This window comes from Neofelis nebulosa, chromosome 6 (genome assembly GCF_028018385.1).
Source record: "Neofelis nebulosa isolate mNeoNeb1 chromosome 6, mNeoNeb1.pri, whole genome shotgun sequence".
NCBI classification, from domain to species: Eukaryota; Metazoa; Chordata; class Mammalia; order Carnivora; family Felidae; genus Neofelis; species Neofelis nebulosa.
This window is the reverse complement of record NC_080787.1, coordinates 5,014,659-5,038,997: the sequence shown is the minus strand read 5'-3', so window position 1 is coordinate 5,038,997 and position 24,339 is coordinate 5,014,659. Positions and strand designations below refer to the sequence as shown.

The window sequence follows — 24,339 nt, the reverse complement described above, 5'->3', positions numbered from 1 at the left end:
GGAGACGACGAAAGAGTCTGTTCGCGCGCAGAGCGCACCCCCGGGTGTCAGGATGGCCGAGTGGTCTAAGGCGCCAGACTCAAGCTTCGCTTCCTCGGTTCGAGGGTTCTGGTCTCCGTGTGGAGGCGTGGGTTCGAATCCCACTTCTGACACATGCCTTTTTTACCCCCGTTTTCGTCCTCGGTTTGAGCTGCGCTTTCCTTCTGCGGCCCGTGAAGTCTGTCCGCTTACTATCCCCCCCTTCCCCTCCCCCCCTCCCCTCCCCTCCCCCCCTCCCTTCCCCTCCCCCCCCATCCACTTCCCCCATTCCCGCCCACCCCCTTACCCACTCCCCCGTGCTGGTTACTGTCCCCCGCGACCTCGCTGCCCTCGGCGTGCTTTTTGTTCGGTGGGCACGGCCTTCCCTGAGTGCCTGGGCTGGCCACGCAGCAACGCAAAAGTCCAGGCCTGGGAGTGAAGTCATGTAAAAGGACCGGAAATAGGAAGGTTCCACCGAGATTTGAACTCGGATCGCTGGATTCAGAGTCCAGAGTGCTAACCATTACACCATGGAACCCCACGTGAAGAAGGCCTTGTGCACCATCCATCTGAAAACTTCCTCCTGTGGCCTTGTCCTAACAATTGAAAATGAGACACCATTTCACCAGTTTTGTTTGTTTTGATTTAAATCCTAGTTATTTAGCACCCAGCGTAGAGTTTATGAGTAGATCCCAGGAATTCATCCCTTACATACACACCCAGTGCTCATCCCAACAGGTGTCTTCCTTAATGCCCATCACCCATCTAGCCCCTCCCCCCACGTCCTCTCCAGTAACCCCAGTTTGTTCTGTTTTTAGGAGTCTCTTATGGTTGGTCTCCCTCTCTGTTTTTATCTTATTTTTCCTTCCCTTCCCCCATGTTCCTCTGTTTTGTTTCTTAAATTTCACATATGAATGAAAACATATGATATCTGTCTTTCTCTGCCTGACTTATTTCACTCAGCATAATGCCCTCCAGTTCCATCCACGTTGCTGAAAATGGCAGGATTTCATTCTTTCTCATTGCCAACTAGTATTTCATTGTGTATATAAACCACGTCTTCTTTATTCATTCATCAGTTGATGGACATTTAGACTCTTTCCATACTTTGGCTATTGTTGATGGTGCTGCTATGAACATTGGGGTGTCTGTTTGTGCCCCTTTAAATCAGCACTCCTGTATCCTTCGGATAAATACCCAGTGGTGCTATTGCTGGGTCTAGGGTAGTTTTTTGAGGAATCAAGCACCACTTTAAACAAAAGCTCTGCCTCTTCCTCCTAATTTCTTTCTTTCTTTCTTTCTTTCTTTCTTTCTTTCTTTCTTTCTTTCTTTCTTTCTTTCTTTCTTTCTTTCTTCTTTCTTTCTTTCTTTCTTTCTTTCTTTCTTTCTTTCTTTCTTTCTTTTTTAAATTTATGAAGGCATTTTCTGGCAGATGGAAAAATTCCTACACTTTCCAGCCTGAAGGCGATGGAAAAGACAAATACAAGAGAGGCAGATGGGGGGCAGGTGGTGGGAGGGGGCTCGCACTGACCTTCCACTGGGCCGAACCCCCAGGTTTCTTACCCTCGATGTCAGGGGAAGCACGGAGTCCTAAGGATATTCTTACTTCTGGTGGTTTTGAGTTTGCCTTCATTTCTGATCCATGCAAAAATCAATTGGATTTTCATCTCACAGTTCAAAAGGGAGAAAAGAAAAATACAACATCTCCTTTCTATAGCCTCAGTTATTTATTCAAAATACCTGCCAAGGCCTTTGGAGCAACCTTAGACTTTCTTGGCACCTCCCTGCTCAGCTGTAATCATGGGCTCGGAATTTGAACATGTGTCCTCCCACTGCAAAATGTCTTAAGTGTCAGACCCGGTCTCGTTCCTCTTTGATGCCCCAAGTCTGCTAGGGCATAGAAGTCTCATCAGTTCTTGTTGCTTGAAGGTGTAGACGAAAGGATGCGAGCATGACTGCTCAGAGGGATAGCCCAGGGTTAGACTTTCGGGAGGGTTTCCTTTCCCATTCCTCCATAGGCTAAATCTGACAAGCCTAAAGGGGATGACTGATGCATATTTGGTTTGGTTTTGCTTGGTTTTTGTGCCGGCCAGGTCACGGCTCCCAGTGGACACTCCAGTGTTCATGTGGACCCCTACATAGGCGTCCTCAGGCGTTGGTGACCAAGACCGGAAGGACATGATCGTGCTAGACATACTCACTTATTTTTCAAAATCTTAACTTTGTTAAGACACCATGATTATTTACCTAGTAACTGTAAGAACAACACATAACAAAGAGATCACATATACAGCATGAAATATTCAGGTACAAATTACTCTTTACTCAACCTAAATATTAAGTATTGGTCATGTTCTCAATGTGCCTCTGGTAGTCTCCCAAGGCTGAGTTGCTAAGGAATCCCTGAGTCATTTTCTGTAATTCATCCTGTTGCTCGATCTCCAGCCGAGCAAGGTGCCTGTCACAAAGTAGCTGCTTATTAAATATGGTGTAGAGAGAAGCAGTGAAACCCAAGGACTTTTGGCCAGGTGACTGTAAAGTTCTTGTAAGTGTCCACACATATAACTCTCCCTCTTCATGAGTTCTCTGTCTTTAAAAGATGGTCTAAGCTAGCTTAGATCCAATAATTCCCGTCTTTTTTTTCCCAGCTCAGGGGGCATCCTGTATTTATTTATTTATTTGTTTTTATTTTTTTGGATGAGCTACATCCTTATTTCTTAAAGAAAAAGAAAGTGTCCACTCGTTTTGAAAGGATGCCAGAATATTCTGAGGATAGGCAAGGGGAGGGGTACGAATGACTGGGTTTTCAACCTTGGCACATTTATTCCCTAGGCAAGGACAGTGGGTAAGACCTGGAAAAGAAGGCAAGGGGTTGGTTTATTTTTGAGTGTGGAGTTTAAAAGGCTGCACCCTTTCCTTGGATTGCCCGTGCGTGGCTAACAAATACTGCAGGGCAGAAGCAAACAAATGAAGACACAGAGGGGGAGCTACCTGGGGAAGGGGAGAGATGATTGGGCCCCACAGTCCAGAAACAAGCTGGTCCCTGGTGACCTAAACAAGAATGGCTTGCAGTTACTTGGTAGCAGAGCGAACCCCCAAGGATCAGGTCAGTGTGGTGTAGTCAGCCGCCCACAACCCAGTTCACCAGGGGTGTCCTGTAGAAACGGGCCTTCGGGACACATGGCCCTGCCAGAGCTGGGTCCTCAGCTCTGTATACCCTGCTCTCCTCACAAATTAGCAAGTTATTCTCTCACATATTTATTCATTGGAATTTAACACAAACGTGTACGTAGTTTTCATGACATGGGGAAGCAAGAGAAATGTGGTTGTGTGTCTGACGAAGCTTATGACACGTGAGGAAAAGCAGACAACTACACAAAAGTTTCCGAAAGTTCTGGTAAATACCAAGAGACCGACTGAGCGACAGCGGAGCGTGCCTGGGGCGTGCGCACAGGGGTGGGCCACCAAGAGCCCCGGGCGTGCCCGCGGGAGCGGGCCACCAAACGCGAGGCGCAAATGAGGGAAGCCGGCCGCGGAAAGGCTGGCCACGCCCGGGCCTGCTGCGTCCTCCCCAGCGCGCTGCGTTGCTCCTTTACTGTGTTTGCCACATTGGGGTTTTAAAAGTTCATTCATAAATTCATGGATCCGCTTATTCGATTCATGAGACACACAAGAACTCACTCTAACAAGTCCCTCCCCCACCCTTGTCTCTCCTCTGACACTGTGAGCCCCTGAAAGGTTGGAATCGCGTCCTTCCCTGTACCTTGTGCGCTCGTATGTTCGATTACATTCTTTGTCCTGATAGCAGATCTAGAATGTCACTCAGCTCATTCTCTGCGGAAGTTGTGTCATCCAGGGGCCATTAAGTGTCTAATGCTTGTCCCCCTCCTAGGCACCGGCACAGGGAACCTCACTCCCGTTCCTCACGTGCCTTCGTTGACTGGCTGGAATTCTGGAGGGACAGATCAAGGAAGGCTTCCTGGGGAAAGCGCCTTCCAAGCCGAGACCTTGAGGGCAGAAGCAAGTGGACCGCGCAGGAGCGGAGGAAGCCCCCGCGAGGACGCAGCGCACGAAGAAGGCACCCAAGTATTTCTAAAACAAAGCAGTAAAGTGGAGGTGTGCCACACGTTGGGTACTCGGGATCGGTGGGTCACCACCCCGCACAGCCGATGTGCGGCTCGCTCACTGTCATCATGGACTGGGGGCCGATGCCCTGTTGGGGGACTCTGGCGAGAGCGGGGAGCGAAGGAGCGGGCAGGTACGTGGACAGAGCAGTAAAAGCATCCTGGCAGCGGTGGGATTCGAACCCACGCCCCCGAAGAGACTGGAGCCTTAATCCAGCGCCTTAGACCGCTCGGCCACGCTACCGCCCTGAGGGTTCGGGCTGCCCGCGCTTCCCTGACCTCAAGGTCGCGCAGGTCCCGCCCTCCCGCGTGCCCCTTGCCCCCTCCGTCCGCCCCAGGTCGCGCGCTCGACCCGCGCACTCGGCTTCCTGGCGTTGTCCGATCTTCACCCGCGCGGGAGCCAGGCGCCGGCAGAGAGTGAGCCCCCCGGCCTCAGGAGCGAGCAAGTCCCGCCGTCCGGGTCCGGCCCCGGAGCCGCTGCGGAGCAGCAGCAGCAGCAGCAGCAGCAGCAGCAGCAGCAGCAGCCAAGGAAGGAGCGCAAGCCCCGATCGCGCCCGGACGAGGTGCCCCGGGGCGGCCGCAGCGTGACCTCCGCCCCTCCCTGTCCGGCGCAGCCACGACCCCGACCCACCCAGGAGCTGGGTCCTGCGGTGTGTTTGTAGGAGTGTCCGCAGAGGAACGACAAGCGCCTCCTTAGCGCAGTAGGCAGCGCGTCAGTCTCATAATCTGAAGGTCCTGAGTTCGAACCTCAGAGGGGGCACGTATTTTTCCCCCGACCCCACGACAATGCGGGGGATGGGGTGGGGGACGAGTCTGCCTTCCTTCTCCATCCCTTTCTCCCACAAGTGTACTTTTTCAACCGCGGGAATCGCCTGGTAAGGCTGACGGACAATTAATTCACTGTTGTGTAACGGGGCCATGTGACGCTCAGTTACAAAATAGTGACTTTCCACCGAGAACCAAATGCTCCAAAATTCTAACGGTTGTTTTTTATACCAACTTCAGACACAGCCAGGACATTATTTAAATGCCTTTCAGATAGGCCTGGCAATTGTTTTTGTTACAAAAACACCAGGGTCAAGAAACCTAGTGGCTCTGGGGCCCAGAGAGGAGGCGCGGAGGGAGGGCTGTTTGGGGGGGGGGGGGTGTACCATGGGGTGCAATCCTTTGTTATTAATTACCGATTGGTCCTCTCTCACCATTCTTCTGGAATTGCTTAGGTCACCAGGGACATCCCACAAGACAGGGAATCCGTACCCACTCTGCCCCCAGTCTCACCACATTGTCCCCTTCTCCTGCTCTTTTACCGTTTACTGGACTCTAAGTCACCCACAGAGAGACAAGAAGCGAACACACTGAAGTGATATTTTGAGAGTCAAGATAAACACCCAACTCACACAAAAATGAACACGATTGAAATTTAGTATCTTGCTCTTAGCCTCTCAGCCTATTGTGTAGGAAATATTCAACAGGTGTTTACTGAGGGCCTACTATGTGCCAGGCAAAGCTGTGTCCTTCCTTTCCTGTGAATCCATTCCCTCTCAGCTTTCAAGCCCATCCTTGTGCTCTCTGTGCTGTGATGCTGGGGCTGGGCCTCTGCCCTTCCCACAGGTCCCACCCCTTTGCCAGGAGACCTCAATGCAGTCAGGTGAACAACATGTTGGAGTCCTGGGTCTAGGACGTGCTCTGCACCGTTCAGCTACTGCCTCAGAGCCACCAGGCCAAATCTGCACGGCTCCGTGGGTCCCCATCACGTCTTGCCCCCTTCTGGCCCATTCTTTATGTGAAGCCAGCATACGCTTTCCAGGATCATCTCTGATCAGGTTGTTTCTCCCTGCCTGAAATGCCCAGTACCTAGGCATTGCTGCAGGGGTGAGCTCTCCAGTCTACACTCCTGCCATAACCTCAGGACCTGTCCTCTCGGGTGTGTCCCTGCCTTCTTCCCCCACCGTCTACCCGCCCTGCCTGCCAGCACCTCAGGTCTGCTTTCAGTTCTTTGAAGGTGCTGTGCTCTTCCTTCTTCCTGGGATGCGGGAGTCACATTTTTGTCCAGCGTCTTATACCAACCCTCCGATTCTCTGTTTAGACAACACTTCCGGGAGAAGTGTCCTCTTACCCCTTGAAAAGGTGCCGTCCCTTTACCGTCGGCTGAACTGGAGATGTGGGTAGGGTGGGGGGCTCTATGTACAGTGAGCATACTTTTTTCTTAATTTTCTGCCTCTATTCCTTTATCCTGATTTAAGTCCATTAACATTTTCCACTTTATGTTATCATAGTGAAGTTGTGAAGACCACGGCAAATCTGCTTTAAATGGTGGCACGAATAAACACATACCTAGAAATGAGCCACAGGACAGTCTTTGGTGGATGATTGGTAAGTTGCTTTTCCCCAGTGACCTGGGGCCACAAATAGTCTGGAGCCATGTTCAAAGGAGTGAAGATAGGGTTGGGAATAAGGAAAAGGAACATGGACAGAATTTAAAGGGAAGGGTTAGAAATAATAAATGAATGAACAAAAAGGAAGACATTTGCACTCTGGACAAAACACTTATTTCACACTAGGACATGGAGGAAACACACTGTAGCAGGGGCCCGAATAGCTCAGTCGGCAGAGCATCAGACTTTTAATCTGAGGGTCCAGGGTTCAAGTCCCTGTTCGGGCGTGTCTGCTGGTGTCAGGCTCCACCTTTGTGAAGGCGATGTTTTGTGCAGAAACAGGGACAGATTAGGTAAATCGCAACACCCCCAAGGGTCAAATATTTCAGCTAACAAAATGGGTAAGTGACTCCCATACAAAGTAAAGATAGTAGGAATACCTGGGATTTCTACTAATGTAGACAGCTGAGATCTTTGTGAATGGAACTAACATGAACATAGCACCAGGATCATAATCTTTGCCTATTAGTCTCATTTAAGTGAAAAAAAAAAAAGGCTGGAGTAGTTACTACACCCACTTTGTAAAGGATGTGGTTGGCTGTTTGTAGGATTCCTGAGTGAGGCACAGGTGTCTTTAAGAGTTGGTTTGTAAGTGAAGGGCTGAGGAAGGTTTTTGGATATTCAGTTCAAGTTCAGTAAGGGTAACAAGGATACAAATTAGACAGAACTCTCATGTAGCCTTGTATTGTACACTATTCTGTAAGGGTGTCGTAATATTGTAAACTTGCTTAAGAAAATAGCATGCTATGATCAGAACTCAGGGTTTCCATGTCTGCCCTGGGGCCAACCACATGGGCCAAGACCATCATTGCCTGATATCATACTCATTGATATTTGATTTGTATCACTGATGCATGGAGCAACCTTCCAATGTACTTGATTTCCACTGCAGTCTGCTTGACATAGATGAGATTATGCTAATCGACTACAGATGTGGCTGAAATACGTTCACACCCTGGCTTGGAATGTCTCTGACATTTGGTTACAGTGTGTCTGTCCTCCAGGCCTGAAAAACTCTGGGGTGAATTAACATGGTTTCTGTTTCTGCAAAGGAGAGGAACAGATTCTGAACAGCGATGGCACCAGGAAGGATCATTCTCTAAGGAACTGCTTGAAGATCTAGCCCATCCAGCCCTCTGGTGTCTCCCAAATCTTTGAGTGCATCCGTTAAGCTGTGAGGATACAGGCTTCTGGAACCAGAGGCTGAGGGGCCTGAAGACACTGAGATGTGCCGTGTTGAGTCTGCATCCCGGCGGCCTGTTGAGAGAGCTCTCCTAAAATACAAAGTCTTGGAGGCCCAGACGTTTTGCGGGAACAATCCAAGTCTTGCCCTGTCTTTTCCCAGCACTAAGCCAGAGAGGTGTGGCCTGCAGGATGGATTTCAGTAGGTGTGTCCCCTGTGAGCAGTTTGCAAAGATCCAAATTTGAGATGTTGATTGCCTGGAGTAAGAGAGTGATAGGGAATATGGAAGGAAGACAGAAAGAGTTAAAATGTTAATTAACTCGTGGATTTATTTGACGAGGGCTCATGGTCAGGTAGTGAGGTATACGCACCGGAGCTACAGGAGTGGACAAAACACATCGGGAGGACCCTCGTGGAGTGTACAGGGTAAGGGCATGGGTGGGTGATAGTAAGCGTGTTGAATAAAAGGACGAGGCAGGTCAGCAGTAAGTGCTGTGAAGAAAAGAACACAGGTGCTCTGATATATTGGGAGGTCAGAGGCCGAGAAGGCGTGGTGTGTTAATTTTCTAGGGCTGCAGGCTCGAATCACCACCAACTGTGTGGCTTAACACAATTAGAGCTTAATTTTCTATTCGCAGAAATCAAGTGATTAATTACGTTTTGGAGGCTAGAGTCCAAAATCAAGGTATTGACAGAGCTGCGCTCCCTCTGAAGGTCCTGGGGAAGAACCATTCCTTGAGTCTTCCCGGCGCGGGGTGGTCTCAGCAACGCCGGACACGCATGTCTGTGGAGCACGGGCCAGCGCGGTGCGTGTAGGTGGGAAAGTAGTCAGGGCCGGGTTACACCGGAGGCCGCGGCCAGGACCTGCGGTGTATGTGAGAGGAGGCCACAGGCCTCGCTGGGAAAACTGAAGGTCAGGTTTTCGTTTCCTCGTCCCATCTTGTTTGCAACACACTGAGTGGCACCGGTAAAGGCCACTGCTCCAAGGAAGAACGGAAATCAGAGGGACTCGGACGCAAGATCTGGCTCTTGGGAAGAGGTGAGGATAAGTCGCGGCGGGTGTAGACGGCCCAGGAGCCAGAAAACTGAGACCCCCTCCCTCTCCCTGGCCCCGGGACTTCGGGTCCACCCGCCAGGGCGCAAAAGTGAGCTGCCCCCTCTGAGGTTCGAACTCAGGACCTTCAGATTATGAGACTGACGCGCTGCCTACTGCGCTAAGGAGGCAGGTGGCGAACTGCCCTCCGCGCACGGTTTTACCCAGATTGCACGTGGCCCAGCTTCGCGCCGTCCCCGCCCCGGGCAGAAAACGCCCTCCGGCCGGAGCTGCCAAACCCTCGGGCCCACGGAGGCCGAGGCCCAGGACCCGGACGCGCGCCCCCCGCCCCAGCTTGTCCCGAACTCCCTCGGGGACCCCGCCCGCCCGCGGGACCACCTTGCACACACACGACTGCGGCCCCCAGTGTCAGGAGGAGCCCCAGGTCCCGCCCGTTCGCGGCCTCCCCCCACCCCCGGCCGCGCGGTCCAGACGCTGAGGCGTCCGGGGAGGGGTGGCTGCGGCGCGTCCGACTCCCGCACCTGAGTCCCTGTCCCACCCCCGCACCTGTCGTCTGTCCGACTCCAGCACCTGAGTGCCTGCCCCCCCTCTCCCCGCCCCTGTCGTCCGTCCGACTCGTGCTCCTGAGTCCCTGTCCCCCTGCCTGTCTGCAAGCTGTAGTTTGGGATTCTAGAGACACGCCCTCCGAATGACTTCAATATGCCAAGTGAGCATTTTTGGAGCAGCTGTGTTCTGCCTGTAGCTTAACTCGCGTGCTTTGAATCAAATTCTGCAGTTTAAGTACTTTTAATTGAAGCATAGTTGACACACACAGGTGCTCGTTTCAGGCGTGCAACACAGCGACCAGGCAAGTCTGTACCCTCTGCTGTGCTCAGCACGGGTGCAGCCACCATCGGTCCCCAGGCCAGGCTAGTGCAATGTCATGGACTGATTCCCCGGGGCTGTGCCTTTCACCCAGTGACTTGTTCATTCTCATGCTAGTGTGATTTTTAAGACTGTGAATAGTGTGACCACATTTTCTAAGAGATCCGGTAATGAAAACGAGAATGATTGCCGTATGAGCCCCAGTGCGACCCAGACATCGTGAAAAGCTCTAAAATGAAAAAGCAGGTACAACTGGTTGAGCCAGGTAATCAAAACAGGGAGCACCTCACTAGAGAAGCGGATCTGGAACCCCCCACGGGGGAGGAGGAGGTGTGGACCTGCACAGGGACACTGAGTCCACAAGTCCGATGACGTTCTAACCAAAGATCTTTCACCTCCCAAATGACACTAACAGTTGAAAATGGCATGGGGTCTAATACTAGGAAAAAACAGGCATGATCTTATTGGTTGCTCTCTTTCCTGATCAGAGGTTGCAGCAGGTGCATGAACTAGAGAGGACACATTAGTACCACGTGCTGGCCCCTTGTAGCCTGGAGCTGATTCCACAGAGGACCTTGCTGTCTGCAATGTGCTATCACTTTAAGCCATGCGTCAAAATACAGCAGCAAGACAGAAGATTTCCCCCAGCCCCTATGCCTTTTATTTGCATCATGGCATTGAAAACCTTCTTCTCGGTCAGTATGTAGATTTAACGAAATTACCAGATAGATAAAACAAATGGTTGTTGGTATCTTGTTCAAATACAAACTAGACCGGGGCGCCTGGGTGGCTCAGTCGGTTGAGCGTCCGACTTCAGCTCAGGTCACGATCTCACGGTCCATGAGTTCGAGGTCCATGAGTTCGAGCCCCGCGTCAGGCTGTGGGCTGATGGCTCGGAGCCTGAAGCCTGCTTCCGATTCTGTGTCTCCCTCTCTCTCTGCCCCTCCCCAGTTCATGCTCTGTCTCTCTCTGTTCCAAAAATAAATAAACGTTAAAAAAAAAATACAAACTAGACCTTGCCCGCCTATCTGTATATTTGGCAAAAAGCACAAATGTAAATTTTGACAAATTCTATTTAGCCTACAAACTTTTTACCAAAGCAAATGAAAAGATATTATCTGGTAAGTGTTCTGCACACCTTGTACACAGCACTGCTAAAAAATAATTGTGTTTGTTTCCTCGTGATATTGAGGCTGTTGTGGTTTTTGGAGCTTTATGGTCACTGTGTAGTTTCTTCAAAATGTGCAGAAGAACTGAATGAGATTTCCGACTTCATAGAAATGGACCGAGGCATGTGCCTCCCAGATGGCTATTGTGTACCATCTGCCATAGGAAAAAATGTCAAACCGCTGGCTTCCTGTCAAACCTTCACTTTCAAAGTGTGAGATAGAATATCCTCTAATTTGGAAACACTTTGAGGGTGAGAGTAGCGAAAAGGACCACAATAAAACAGAAATTTATATGCTCTTTCTCCAACATTGTTTGATGGTATGATGTAGATTGTGACAAAAGTTTATACACACACATGCAGACACAGACTCGTGTTGACGGGAAATAACACTGCTTTGGAAAGAAAGAAAATGTTCACAGGAAAGGGCAGCCAAACAGGTGAAACAGGACTTTTTTGATTTATTTACTAAAAGTATAACTTATTTAAAATCAAGTTTTATTTCACAAGTTCAGATTACTGCTGTGTTTTCGGGCTCTGCACTGACAGTGCAAATGGACCCTGCTTGGGATTCTCTCTCTCCCTGCCCTCCCCCAACTTGCTGTCTTTCAAGATAAATAAACAAATAAAAGAAAAACAAATTACTGCTGTGTTTTTATCAAGATGAGGACAAATGCAGAAGGAGCAGCTCTGTAGGCTGGAGAGCAGATCAAGGCATCTGTGAGCACATGCCTTTTAGACATTCAGTGGAGGAGACATCAGTCACATCACTGACTACACTTGGTGGGAAATGGGGTTGGAGGTCTAAGTATGGGAAGCATCAGGGCAGAGGGTTCTTACCGTCACGTCATCAGGTGAGCTCAGGCAGGCAGCGGGTGTACATACAGAACGTATGTGGACTCACATCAGAGCCCTGGGGAACTCCAAATTTTAGAGGTTGGGAAGATGAGGAAGTAAGGAACTGTGTTTAAGTAGAAGGAAAACTGGGAGGGTGTGGTATTCTGGAAGCAAAGTGAAGAATGTGTTTTTGTGAAGAGGAAATATCAACTGGGCCAAATGCTCCTGAGAAGTGGGCAAACTGAAGATTGAGAATTGACCACTGGATTTCTCAGCATAGAGTCTGCGGAGACACAAGAGGGTTTCTGTGGAGTGGGGGGAGAAGTCTGGTTTAGAATGGGTTAAAAAGAGGAGCACAGTCAGGGGTGTTCTTGACCCACAGATAGTCAGAGTCTGGAGAAAGTGGTGGCGCATTTTTGATTTGTCCAGGGGCTGGGAGTGGGGAAAGGAAATGAAGGCTATCCTTGCTAGTAATTCTAATGACTACCCATGAAACCTGGGCTGCATATGGAAGGAGGTGTAGAGGTGAGGAGGAAAGAGACACGTTAAATAATTTGCCAGTAGGCAAGAGAAAATGAGACAGAAAGGCAAGAAGTGGTCAGTATAAGATATAATTGAAATTTACATCTTGGGTTGGTACTTGAAGTTTAAGTGTAAGGTCAAAGGTGGTGAGTTTTTCAAATTGCAGGTTGTGATGCTTGTGGGCCATGAATCACTTCAGTGGATCACAACTAGAATTTCAATTTAGATGAAAGAATAGGTTGCAAAATGTCAGCATGCATTACAAATAAGTAAGGGTTGTGATGTGAATAGCGTTTCTAATTACGGATCCTACTAGAAAAAAATTGAGAAACACTAGGGGAGGAGGGAGAGAATACCTTCAGCAGTGAAAAGCCTAGAGAGAGGAGGGTTGGATGGCAGGAAGGGCTGAGGGAACCAGCATCCCGCTTGCACACCTGGGCCCCATTTGCTCAACGAGGTTTTGGAAGCTGTGGTGTATCCTCTCTCTGCAGGGAAAGAGAAGAGAGCATGGGTAGGATTTTTTCTCACAAGTTTCATATGTACCTGAGGAAGGTGGAAGTATAGAAGTTGGCTCCTGACAGAATCATGCAGGCAAATTTACTGAAACTGTGATTCTTAAGGGGGAAGAAACTACAGTTCTCAGATTAAGGGAATTGTTAATATTTCTTTCCCTCTTTGACAATTAGTCTAGCCTAGATTTTATCCTGAAATACCTTCCTGTCATTGTCTTCTTATCCTTTTCTCCCCTCCTTTTTCTCCTCAATCTCCTGCTCTGTCCTCCCCACCTGCTGAGACCCCTCAGTTCTGAGCCAGTTCTCAAGTATGTTAAGGAGATGATTCCCAGCAACACGTCCTCATCAGCTCTGTTGGCTTCCTTTCATTCACTTCCAAACTTGTCTTCTGACCTTGGGGACTCCCATGTGGCAGTGAACAATGGCATTTCTCCACCTGTGTGGACTGGGCCTGTTGTTCTGTTTAGACCCTGGTTTTCCAATCTCACATCTTCATAAGAAAAGCATCGCCTTGGAGGAGACCAGCTGCTATGATGGCAGGTGAATGGCATCATCATGCTCCTGTCCTTTTCAACCCCCGGTTCTGTTTTACTTGCCATGTTCCTCCAGCGACCTGGTCCCATGGATTCTCCCTCTTCTGTGCTCTACTCAGGGCCTGTCACTTGACGTGTCCTGCAAGCCATTGTGGAGAAGGTGAATAGGGGCTGATGTTGGGCTGAGCCCAGAGACCCCAGCCCTGAGACCTTGAAAAGAGTTGGCATTTCCCGTTTGGTACTTTATTGTAATTCATCCATCCATGTGGGTCACATAATTTGCATAAAGGCACCTGTGTGTCAGCTGTGGCCCAGCTCCCACAGTACTGGCAGGACCAGCCTGCAAAAATACCAGTTACACCAACCTCTCTGGCCAGAAGGACACTCCTCGGTCTCTGCATGGTCTTTGAGGTCAAGTTTAAAGTCTGGAGCATTGTCAAGACACAGCTCACAATGTGTTCTGATGATCTATAAAAGTGTAAACAAGAGTTCCAAAGCATAGAGGCTTGTGGAAGGAAGAATAATGCCTCCCCCCCACCCCCCAACAAAGGTATCCATGTATCCCTGGAACCTTGTGAATTTTACATGGTGGAAGGGACTTGGGGGATGCAATGAAGGTCAAGGACCTTGATCACAAGAGTCCTTAAAAGTGGCAGGGGAAGCAGAGAGTAGGTCATGGAGTGTGATTTGAGAAGGACCCCACTGATGGCTCTTAGTAGCCTTTGGAAGTCACGAATGGCCATTAGCCTACAGCCAGCAGAAAACAAAGACATCAGTGTCTAAAGCCTCTCAGAAAGAAATGCACTGGCCAAAACCTTGATTTCAGCATGGTGGGACCACACCAGACTCCGGGGCGACAGGAGTCCAAGGTTTGTGCTGCTTGAAGCCAATTAAGTTTGCGGCAACGTGCTATGATTTCTAAAAACAAAAACAAAACAAAACAAACCCCATTTTATTCTCTTTCTTGATTCTGTGGGCTTGACTGGGCAATTGTTTCATGGTGATGTGAGCAGGAACTCCAGTCCTCCCCAGCAGGCATGATTGGGTTGGGATGTCCCCAAGGGCGCACTAACCTGACTGGCAGGGGCAGTTGATGCTTCTGATCTACTAGTGTTGGAGAAATGAATAAAGTACTTCGCCAAAGATGGCCAATGGGACTAAAACAAGCTCTGGTCTCTGGCTTGGAGACCCCTCTTCTGGGTTCTTCTTGCCCTGTTTGCTGTGCCCGAGAAAACCTCCACAGATATGGAGGCTGACAACTATAAATTACCCTTCCTGCTTGCATTCGGGGCTCAGATCTTTGGAGAAATGGTCTCCTTTGAGCCCGCCGGTGTTAAATAAATTTCCAAACCACCAAGATCTCCAAGTGCTGTTTGGTTTTTCCGACAGCGTTCCAGCCTGGTTCCATAACACAAGGACTCAGCTGAAGCTGCTCCCTGGGGGGCCTTGCCTTGGCCTTGCCACGTGGCTGCTTTCCCACAGTCTGGTTACCGGGTTCTGAGAGGGAGCTTTCCAGGAAACCAAGTGAGAAGCTGCAAGGGTTCTTATGGCTCAGGCCTCAGGCCTGGAGCTGTTGTTGGGGAACTGGGGAGACCCTGGGCCCTGAGGCCTCCACTTGGCCTGTCCAAAAGACATCGCTGAGGCTCTGGGTCTCCTCAGGAGAGAGAATTCAAGAGTAGACACAATGCAGTGGACGAGAGACGCAAGCACGTAAGTTTATTAAAGTGAAGAGTGATGAGGTTTTTGCGGTGATGGTGGGGTCTGGATCTGACGGCCAAGAAAAAATTCCTGAAGACGACGTCTTTGGTGCAAAAAGATGACTTTATTGAAGCATGGGGACAGGACCTGTGGGCAGAAAGAGTTGCCCAGGACCACGAAGAGAGACTGGTTATATACTATGGTGTTGAGGCAGGTAAAGTACAGGGGAAGTTTCAAGTGAGATTTTCATGTGCTAGAGAAGATTCACAGGACACTGGAGGCCTAGCCAGTGTCATGGTATGGTGGTTTTCCCTCTAGCAAAGCATTAGCATTGAGACAGTAGGGGGTTCCTGGAGAAACGTTTTACTCTCAAGTATTTGTCAATGGGCTGCAGGTTATAAGGAAACTTAGTTCTACCTGCCATTTCCTTCTGCCTTTGTTCCCACATCACTATGGAGAGGAGGGTGATGTTGGGGCTCCAGGAAACAGAGTCTATAGGTTTCTGGAGATTAGACAATGGATAAGATTGCCTTTTCTTGTTAGTTACTAAGGCATTTGTAAACTGTTAGAGACTCCTGTCCTGCAGGACTGTGATCTCTAGTTAACCCTTTGTTTCCCCCCTTTTTTGTTCTTGGGCATCCAGGAGAGCCCGAGGAACATCACACATGTCCCACCTGGTTGGTAGTGGTGGGGGGGCTGTTTGCAGCTTGTCAGCTTGCCTTTTGCTCCCTCCTCAAAAAGTACACTCTAGAGATGTGAGAGGGAGAGAGAGAGAGAGAGAGAGAGAGAGAGCGCGGGAACATGCTTGAGCGAGCTGCGGGCCCCGGGGGTTGGGTTTGTATTTTTTACTGACAGCGGTTAAGGAGGGGCTGGAATGTTCTTACTTGGGACAGGGCTTTCTTGGAAGCAGGGCTACATGCTTCTTTTCCTCCTTATTTGGTTATGGGTTCCTGTCCTGGCTCCCTTAGGAAGGAGATTGTGGTATGTTAATGTCCTATAATGAAGGAGTAGTGTGAACTGTGACCCACTTTGTAGCCACCTCGCCCGTCTAGTGTGATGGGGGTCCTCGGGGAGTGCTGCCTGGCCAGGACTCTGACCTTCCCCACCGCTGTGCACAGCCTCCTCCGGGCTGGCCTCCAGGCTTCCTCTTAGAGACTAACTAACCACCCTTTCTTACAGAAATGTCACAGGGCCACTTCAATGACATTCTAGGAGGTCAGCCCAGGTTCACTGGGACCGGCCCACAGGGCGGTCGGTGACAGATGTGCCACATTCAGGTCAGTCTTTGGAGACTGGCTTTTACACAAGGTGGGTCTGTCATCCTTCCTGTTACCGCCTCATCCTTACCTTCCCTCCAACGGCCTGGCCATTGCACCTCCGATTCTCTCGAGCTAAACTAGTAACTGGTGCATTTCCTGATTAGTTTCCCTGGCAACCAGTCTCTGTCCCCTGGGGATCCAAAAGTCACCTCATTAACATAACAAAGCACACCTCTGTAGTTCTCCCAATTTAGGAAATTCCAAGAGGTGTGGGAGCTCAGTGCCAGGAACACAATAAAGACCAAATATATACTTATTGTTCAAAAGAAAGCACAGGCCCCAAATGGTGTTGTATAGGCCAAGTCACCAAACCTGGGCGTAACACCTACCTTGACTGCAGTTCCAGCCTCCTCTGGAAGTGAAAGTCTCAACAGGTCGGTTGGGAATTTTCTGATCAGCACCAAAGAGGTAATTTGTCACTTGGGCCTTCTCAACACCCCCGCCCCCCCCACAAAGTAAGTTGATGTAATCCTCCTAAGACTCTCCTGCCCCTTACCCAATGGGAAGTTCACTTGCTCGGAACAATCCTTTTTTTTTTTTTGGCTACCAACTTCTTTTGTTGAGGGGGCGGTGTCTATCAGGCAGGCTACCTCACTTACACTGATTGGGAAATTCCTGATTGATTGGTTTAAGATTCCATCTCTGGAAGAGCCAAAACTAATTAAGTCTTGTTTTGGTGACATGGTGCTTAGCATAAGCCACTCCTTTTGGGGCCTGTTGTCTTATTATTATTATTATTTTTTAAACACTATCCTATGTTTGATGTTTAGGTTTTGATGCAGGGGAGGGTGGTGCAGTCAGTTGGGACTGGAGGAAACTCTTCTGACCAGCCTATTATCGCGGGGATTTCTCCATGGTGCCCTGGGCCTTTCCCAAAGCAGTAAGGCTGTATCACATTTTGTAAATACAGCTGCATAAGAATTGCACGCTGTGACAAGTATATAATAAGGCAGTTGGTAACAAGTCCAAACTTCAAGTTGTTTTCAGCGGCTTCTCACACAAAAACCTGCGCACAAATGTTCTTACTGGATTGGACAAAAGACCTAAAGAGATATTTCACCAAAGAAGGTACATAAATGCAAATAAGCAGATGAAAAAAGTTTCCACATCATTAGCTGCTAGGGAAAGACAAATTACCACCACAGCGAGGCATCATTCTGTACCTGTCAGAATGGCTAGAGTAAAACTGACCACACCAAAGACTGATGAGGCTGTGTACACGGCTGGTGGGCAGGTGACGGCACAGCCACTCTGAAAAGCAGTTTGGCAGTTTCTTTAGAAACCAAACATGCAAGTACCAAGTTGGCAGTCCTGAGTATTTACTCCAGAGGAATGCAGGCTGATATTTACACAAAAACCTGTACACAAAGGTGTATAATAGCTTTATTCATAATAGCAACAAACTGGAAATGCCCCAGATGTCTTTCAGTGGGAGGAAGTTCACACAAAGTGTGGTAAATTCACACTAGAGAATACTACTCAGTAAGAAAAAGGAATAAACCATTGATGCATTCAACAACCTAGATGAATCTCCAGAGAATTATCATAGTGAGTGCAAAAAGACAATCTCAAGAGGTTCCATGCTCTGTGATTCCATTTATGTCCCATTCTTGAAATTACAGTTATAGATATGGAAAGCAGATTAGTGATTGCCACATATGTGGGGGTGGGGGGCAGGAGGAAAGTGGATGTGGCTGTAAAAGGTCGACATCCCAGTGCTGATGGAAATGTTCTGTATCTTGACTTTATCATATCAGCAACCTACTAGTGACATTGCACTCAAGTTTTGCAAGATGTCACCACTGGGGGCAACCAGGTAAACGGTGCCTGGTTGGGATCTCTGTGCCTTATTTATAACTGCATGTGAATCTACAGTTGTCTAACAATTAAAAATTTAATTCAAAGATGATGGAGGTCAGGACCTGGAAAGTAACCACTTCTAGGGGTCCTTACAGGAGGGGAAGAGGAGAGTCAGAAGCGGAGCAGACAGAGCCGGGAGAAGGATGGCAGGAGTGGAAGTCCCAGGACCAAGGGAAGGCGCTGGAGGCAGGGAGGGACACCAGCAGTGTGCAGCCTGCACACCATTAATTTAGGGCCAAAAAAGAACCAAGGCATTTGAAGGCTGGCAAGTGCAGGGCAATGTTCTCTGAGGGCAGACCTCAGCTACTGCGGGACTGATGCGGCAAAGAAGTGGAGACAAATGCTGTTCTTCCAACGGGTGTGGTGGTGGGTGAAGGGGAGTCCGGGAAGAATCCGGAGGGCAAGGCAGGAGGGCAAGTGTGTGTTTGGTGTGTGGAGATGGAAATTCAGGTATTCCTACTGTGAAAAGAGGCAGGTAAGGGAGAGGTCAAGACCCAGGGCAGCATGGCATGGGCTGAGTGGTCATAAGCTCAGACGAGTGTTAATCAGCCTTGGAAATGAGGGAAACCTTGTTCTCTGAGAAGCAAGGCAAAGACTGGGCCCAGCTCAGAGCGGGCAGGTCAGCAGGAGGGCTAGGGAGGCTAAGGCAGCCTCTGGGCTCCCTCTGCCGCGCTCCCCGCCCCGCCCCGCCTCGGCGGGGTACATTCTCAGCCAGTTCCCTGTCCCGGGAACCTTTCCTGTGCTCTCCTTTCCTGCCTCTCTTGCTCTGCAGAGCTGCGTGGAGCGCACTCACTCAATAAATATTTGTTGAAGAGACGTGAAATGGAGAATAAAATGGAATTGCTATTCCTCCTATTAAACTTCCCTTCCCCCTGTACACCTGCAGTCCCTGCCTTTGGCAGAGAATGGGGCTGGGGGTGGGGGAGGGGGTCATGACGCGGAAAGGAGCGCCTCGGGCCTCCTGCCTCGGGCTCCGGGTGCTGGGATTGAGTCCGCGGGCGGGAAGAGAGGGAGGGTTTGTGCGGAGCCGAGCTGCAGTCAGAGAAGCAGATGCCGCAGGGAAGAGGGGAGGGAAGTGGTTTTCCTTGAGCACTTTTGGCTCCTCCCGTTACACGTTCTCTTCCGGCCTCTCCTAGGGCGTCCTTATCGCACCATCCTCCTGGTCTGCACGTTTTCAGAAAAAGTCGCCCTTTTTCTTTTTTTTTTTTCGGTTGAACGGATATTGTCACACTTGTTGGGGTCAAAATCAATATTCTAACTATTACAGGCTCAAAAAAAAAAAACAAAAAACTCTTTGCCGAAACCCGGGATCGAACCAGGGACCTTTAGATCTTCAGTCTAACGCTCTCCCAACTGAGCTATTTCGGCTCCGCCCACTCGGTCCTCGTCTAAGATAGATGACTTTATCACTGGAGTCTTTACGTATTCAGCACGCTGAAGCGTGTTGAGGAAACCAAAGATAAAGGAACGGTTTCGTGTCGGATCCCTCCGCGATCTACGAGGAGGGGCACGGAAGACAGTCCAGGTAGCTACCATGAAGACCGCCCTAAGGACTGGTTTAGCTCTGCCATGAACCCCGGGCGGGGTCCACATGTCCCTCGTCCCCTCTGCGGGTGGGGTCCACATGCGCCCCGTCGCCCCTGCGGGTGGGGCCCGGGTGGGGTCCACACGCTCCTCGTCCCCCCTGAGGATAGAGTCCACATGCCCCTCGTCCTCCCGAGGGTGGGGTCCACACGCGCCTCGTCCCCCCTGCGGGTGGGGTTCACATAATCATTCCCCCCCCCGCGCAGGTATAGACTCCGAAGTCGAGGTCGCGCAGCGGCTCACAGGCCGGAGGCAGGTGCATCCAGCCTGTAGGGTTGTTCGGAGCCTCCTCCAGCACCGTCCCTGGTGGTCTAGTGGTTAGGATTCGGCGCTCTCACCGCCGCGGCCCGGGTTCGATTCCCGGTCAGGGAAAGTGACTTTTTCTGCCTGCGCCGGGCCGGCAGGAGCAAGTACCCTTGGCATTCAATTCTACAAGAACTAACTTTTCATTTTCACGTGAGGCATCTTTGCAACCCTCCACAAGTGTTGGTGTTGCACGTGCAAAATGACAACATAATTCCGTGGTGTAAACAAAACGATGAGAGAACGCTCACCCGGCTGCACTGCCAGCGCCGCGCGGTTCCCAGAGTCCCGCGGCCCCGACCCCACGGGAGGGCTCCGGAGCCGGGAAGTTCGGAGGGAAGCGGTCACCTGCGGGGCTCTTTGGAACGAGCTGAGCACCTGGACCACGGGCAGGAGGCCGGGAGGGGCCGGGAAGTCACCAGGCGGGGGTGTCCCACCACCCCCTCGAGCGCCCAGGACTGCGACGGCTGATGCAAGCAGGGTCGCCCCGGACAAGCCTTCCTGGCAGCCCGTCCTGCCCCTCCCTGCCACTCGGGACACCCAGCCCCGCCGTGGCTCTGACCCCTGGACGCCCTGCCCCTCTGGACGCCCTGCCCCTCTGGACGCCCTGTGGCCCCCTGGACGCCTTCCCCCCCCCCCCCCCCCCCCGTACGCTCTGTCCCCCGCCGTGTCCCTTCCCCCCTGGACGCTCTGTCCCCCGCTGCGGCTCTGACTCTGGGACGCCCTGCCCTCCCCCCGGACGCCCTGTGCCACCCTGGACGCCCCCTTCCCCCGGTACGCTCTGTCCCCCCCGTGGCTCTGACCCCCGGGACGCCCTGTCCCCCTAGACGCCCTGTTCCCCGGGACGTCGGTGGCAACAGCTGCCCGAGGAACTGCCGGGACGGACGCACGAGGGGTCGCTGCGTCCCTGAACGCACACCTGGGGAAGCCGACGGTGAAGTCCCGTCTGTCCCGCGGCGGCACCAGTCTTCTTACTCGGCTCGTCTAGATCGCAGCCACGTTGTAGTGCTTGTTTCCTCATTTCTCGAGTTCCATGCACAGTGACCTCTCTGCTGCCACACGAGGTCGTGGTGCCCCGATCTCACTGTACCAACAGGTGGGGACACGGTGTTTTAATGATCATGTTAAATGCAGCAGTTCTCTTTTTCTGATTAGTTTCACATTCCCGCCCCTTCCCCTCTATATAAAGTCATGAATTCCCCAAACCTCTGTGAGCTGGGGCAGTCCTTTGTCATCCTGCCAATACCTCCCTCAGTTAATAAAGTTTGACACATATGTAAGATTAAGTTGTCCAATAAGTTTGTCTACCATAGACCTGGGCACTATGCTTGGCACTGATTATATATACAAAACCAAAACCCACAGGTAGCAGTCTGGAGAGCAAACGGAACCTACTGTGCTAGGATACAGATTAGGGAAATTTTTTTCTCCATGGAGAAAAAGTAACAGCTTATAACAGGAGAAAAACCATATAGCTTTCAAAGAAGAGTCCCTTGTCCCTAATCTAATTAGCTTTATGTGGAAAAGTTAAAAAAAAAAAAAAGACATTAAGCACATTCAGGGCTCCCACCCAGACTGCTCCCTAAAAATAGATATAAAAAGAAATGAAGCAAAGATTGTTGCTTCAGAGAAGACAAAATATGACAATGTGAAAAGATTGCTCAGGAAGCAATTACCTTCAGGCCCAGAGGGCTGATTTCCTGTGAAACATAAGGCAGAAAGACACAGAATAGCCTCGTATATACTGGAAGCTGACAAACTATACTTTTTTATTTCTAATGATATATATCTAATGATGTATATATCTAATATATATGATATATATATCTAATGATATATATATCTAATGATATATATCTAATGATATATATATCTATATCTATCTATCTATCTATCTATCTATCTATCTATCTATATATATATATAGTTTTTTTCAATTTTACATCCAAGTTAGTTAGCATATAGTGCGATGATGATTTCAGGAGTAGAATGTAGTGATTCATCCCCTACATACAACACCCAATGCTCCTCCCAAGGGACCTCCTTAATGCCCTTTACTCATTTAGCCCACCCCTCACCCCTCACCCACAACCCCTCCAGCAACCCTCAGTTTGTTCTCTGTATTTAAGAGTCTCTTACGTTTTGTCCCCCTCCCTGCAAACTATCCTCTGTAGCTAGCAGTCAATACTTGCTGAATGACTGGGTAGACTGTCGTTGTCCACTTGTTGGTATAGTCTCTCTCAGCTTACTTCATCCTTCTGTTTTCCCCTCTGAGTTCATCATGCAGGAATGCAAACACTAGAGAGAGAAATCAGTTTTTGGATTGGTGCTTTGATGGATCAAGGTGAAATTGGTGAAACACTGAATCAATGAACATGTAGCAGGATGGTATTCTTGCTCTGTGTCTCTAAGCATTAAATATGGTCACAAAGTGGTGGGTCTCTACCAAGCTCTGGCCATCGCGTCGGGAGATCCAGGACCCATGGGAGTACACAGTCCTGATGGTGGAGAGGACACTGCTGTCGTGGGGAGGGATTCAGGGAGCACTGGGCAGGGAGCCCAGGTGAGGGCAGCAGACACCACAGGTGAGGAAGGGGGCTCCCAGCTAGGGATATATTGTGGGACTAGGGAAAGGGAGGCTTTAGCTGGGAGGGTGACTATGTTGCTTCTGCTCTCTTGATAATCTTTTTTCTTAGTCATTTTCCTGAAGAAGTTTTGCAGGTAATTACCAGAGTATTGCAACTAAGGATGAGGAGATACTAGTGAATCACTTTGTGACATACATTTGTTTGTTGAAGCCACACTAACACTTCATTGATCAATCACCCACCTGCCCTCCCTCTCCCATCTGCTTCCCAAGGGAAACCCTCAGCCTCCTTCCACAGTCACTGGCTGTTTCATGCACCGCCTTCTCTCCATTCAAAGGAGAAAGGAAGAGGGACAAACATGACCCAGCCCCATCGATGGGATGGCACCCCCACACCGGGTGGGGCTCTCTGGGCAAATTGTGACTCTGAGTTGTGATCCCCCGGTTGTTTACAAAATGGAAAGGAGACAGAGAACGCAAGGAGCGGGATGTGAACGTACCTAACGCCACTGAGCTCTACCCTTATAAACGGTTAAAATGCTCACTTGTGCGTGATGTGTTTTTAACCACAACTTAAAACAAGACACCCCGTGCCTGGCTGGGAGTATGGGGCTCCTGGGTCTGGCCGGAGAGGGTCCTGTCATCCGCAGTGTGAATATTCCGCCATCTGGAATATTCTATTCCTGTCCAGGTGGATACACGTTGTCAAGGACAGTAGGTGTGGGCGCTGTCGCACCTGGGAAGGCTGCTGGGACTCTGTCAGCAGGTTATCAGGCCAACATTTCCAAGGGGCGTTATTGCTGCACAAGACAACCTCAGCGCCTTACACCTGCCTGGTCGTACCCGAGTCTACGCAGGTCTCTCTCAAGGATGACGGTCCAGCCAAACCCCAGTAAAATAACTAGTGTTTCCAGGGGTGCCCTGGGGCTCCTGTGGGGGAGGTGAAGTGTGCCCTCCACGCTTATTTGGGAGGTGCTCCAGCTTGACCCTGTAAGGCGCAGCTGGTGACCTCTGTAGGAGGCGGAGGCCGTGTGAACAGAGGAGAGCCGTGGATGCTGACCTCGGAGGATGGGGGGATGTGGCCACAACCAGGGTCCGGCAGCCGCCAGGGGACTGGCGCCACGCCCTCCGCCAGAGCCTGCGCGCGAGGACACCACAGCTCTGCCTCCAGGACCGCGGGAGTACGCGCATACCCTCCAGCGCATGTCCCGCGAGACCATGCGCGTTACCGCGAGAGCACAAGCATCCCCGCGAGAGCACGCGCGTCTGCGGTTTCCGGCAGTGACGGGAGCCGCGGGAACGTGCGGTGAGTCCCAGGAACGGGTGTGGGAAATGGTACCAAAGGCTAGGCTTCCTTGGAATGTCCGCAAACACACTCCGTGAAAGTTTTGAAGATAAAAGCAGATCAAACAGAAACTGCAGCTAACTTTACTGCGACCTTATTTCTGACATAAAATGCCCTCAGCGTATTCTCAAGTATGGACCAAACTGCCTTCGTCAAAGGTGCGGGTCATGGCAGCCCCGCGCCTGCGCAGAGCAGACGCGGCGCAGTTTAGCAGCCGATCTGCTCTGTGACGACACAGAGACTGCTACGCCACCGCCGCCCGGCTCCTCAGGGACTGCCTGGTCCCCGCCCCCAGTGAGGGAGGCGGGCTGCCGGTTAGAGGGCGGAGGCCTAGCGAGGCGGAAGTCTCCGGCGGCTGCTGTTCACGTCTCTAGGGGGCCGGGAAGGAGCATC

At 50.5% G+C, this 24,339-nt stretch overlaps 1 long non-coding RNA gene and 8 other non-coding genes across 10 annotated transcripts; 4 read left to right on the top strand and 5 right to left on the bottom strand.

Annotated features, from left to right (window-relative positions):
* The first annotated feature begins 46 nt into the window (after positions 1-46).
* TRNAL-CAA (transfer RNA leucine (anticodon CAA)) lies at positions 47-152 on the top strand. The gene is made up of 2 exons: positions 47-84; positions 107-152. It is a non-coding gene; the product is annotated as a tRNA-Leu (tRNA).
* Positions 153-484: 332 nt separating this feature from the next.
* TRNAQ-CUG (transfer RNA glutamine (anticodon CUG)) lies at positions 485-556 on the bottom strand. The gene has a single exon. It is a non-coding gene; the product is annotated as a tRNA-Gln (tRNA).
* Positions 557-4,304: 3,748 nt separating this feature from the next.
* TRNAL-AAG (transfer RNA leucine (anticodon AAG)) lies at positions 4,305-4,386 on the bottom strand. Its single transcript has one exon. It is a non-coding gene; the product is annotated as a tRNA-Leu (tRNA).
* A 443-nt stretch (positions 4,387-4,829) lies between these two features.
* TRNAM-CAU (transfer RNA methionine (anticodon CAU)) lies at positions 4,830-4,902 on the top strand. Its single transcript has one exon. It is a non-coding gene; the product is annotated as a tRNA-Met (tRNA).
* A 1,829-nt stretch (positions 4,903-6,731) lies between these two features.
* On the top strand, positions 6,732-6,804 carry TRNAK-UUU (transfer RNA lysine (anticodon UUU)). The gene has a single exon. It is a non-coding gene; the product is annotated as a tRNA-Lys (tRNA).
* A 2,107-nt stretch (positions 6,805-8,911) lies between these two features.
* Positions 8,912-8,984, bottom strand: TRNAM-CAU (transfer RNA methionine (anticodon CAU)). The gene has a single exon. It is a non-coding gene; the product is annotated as a tRNA-Met (tRNA).
* A 2,424-nt stretch (positions 8,985-11,408) lies between these two features.
* LOC131513576 (uncharacterized) lies at positions 11,409-23,862 on the bottom strand. Of its 2 annotated transcripts, XR_009262648.1 has the most exons (5): positions 23,662-23,862; positions 22,154-22,312; positions 20,934-21,098; positions 20,266-20,392; positions 19,936-20,149 (listed from the first exon to the last, which is right to left on the bottom strand). It is a non-coding gene; the product is annotated as an uncharacterized LOC131513576 (long non-coding RNA). The 2 variants fall into 2 exon arrangements; XR_009262649.1 differs by lacking the exons at positions 19,936-20,149; positions 20,266-20,392 and adding an exon at positions 11,409-12,690.
* Positions 19,423-19,495, bottom strand: TRNAF-GAA (transfer RNA phenylalanine (anticodon GAA)). The gene has a single exon. It is a non-coding gene; the product is annotated as a tRNA-Phe (tRNA).
* On the top strand, positions 20,012-20,083 carry TRNAE-CUC (transfer RNA glutamic acid (anticodon CUC)). Its single transcript has one exon. It is a non-coding gene; the product is annotated as a tRNA-Glu (tRNA).
* Positions 23,863-24,339: the final 477 nt, after the last annotated feature.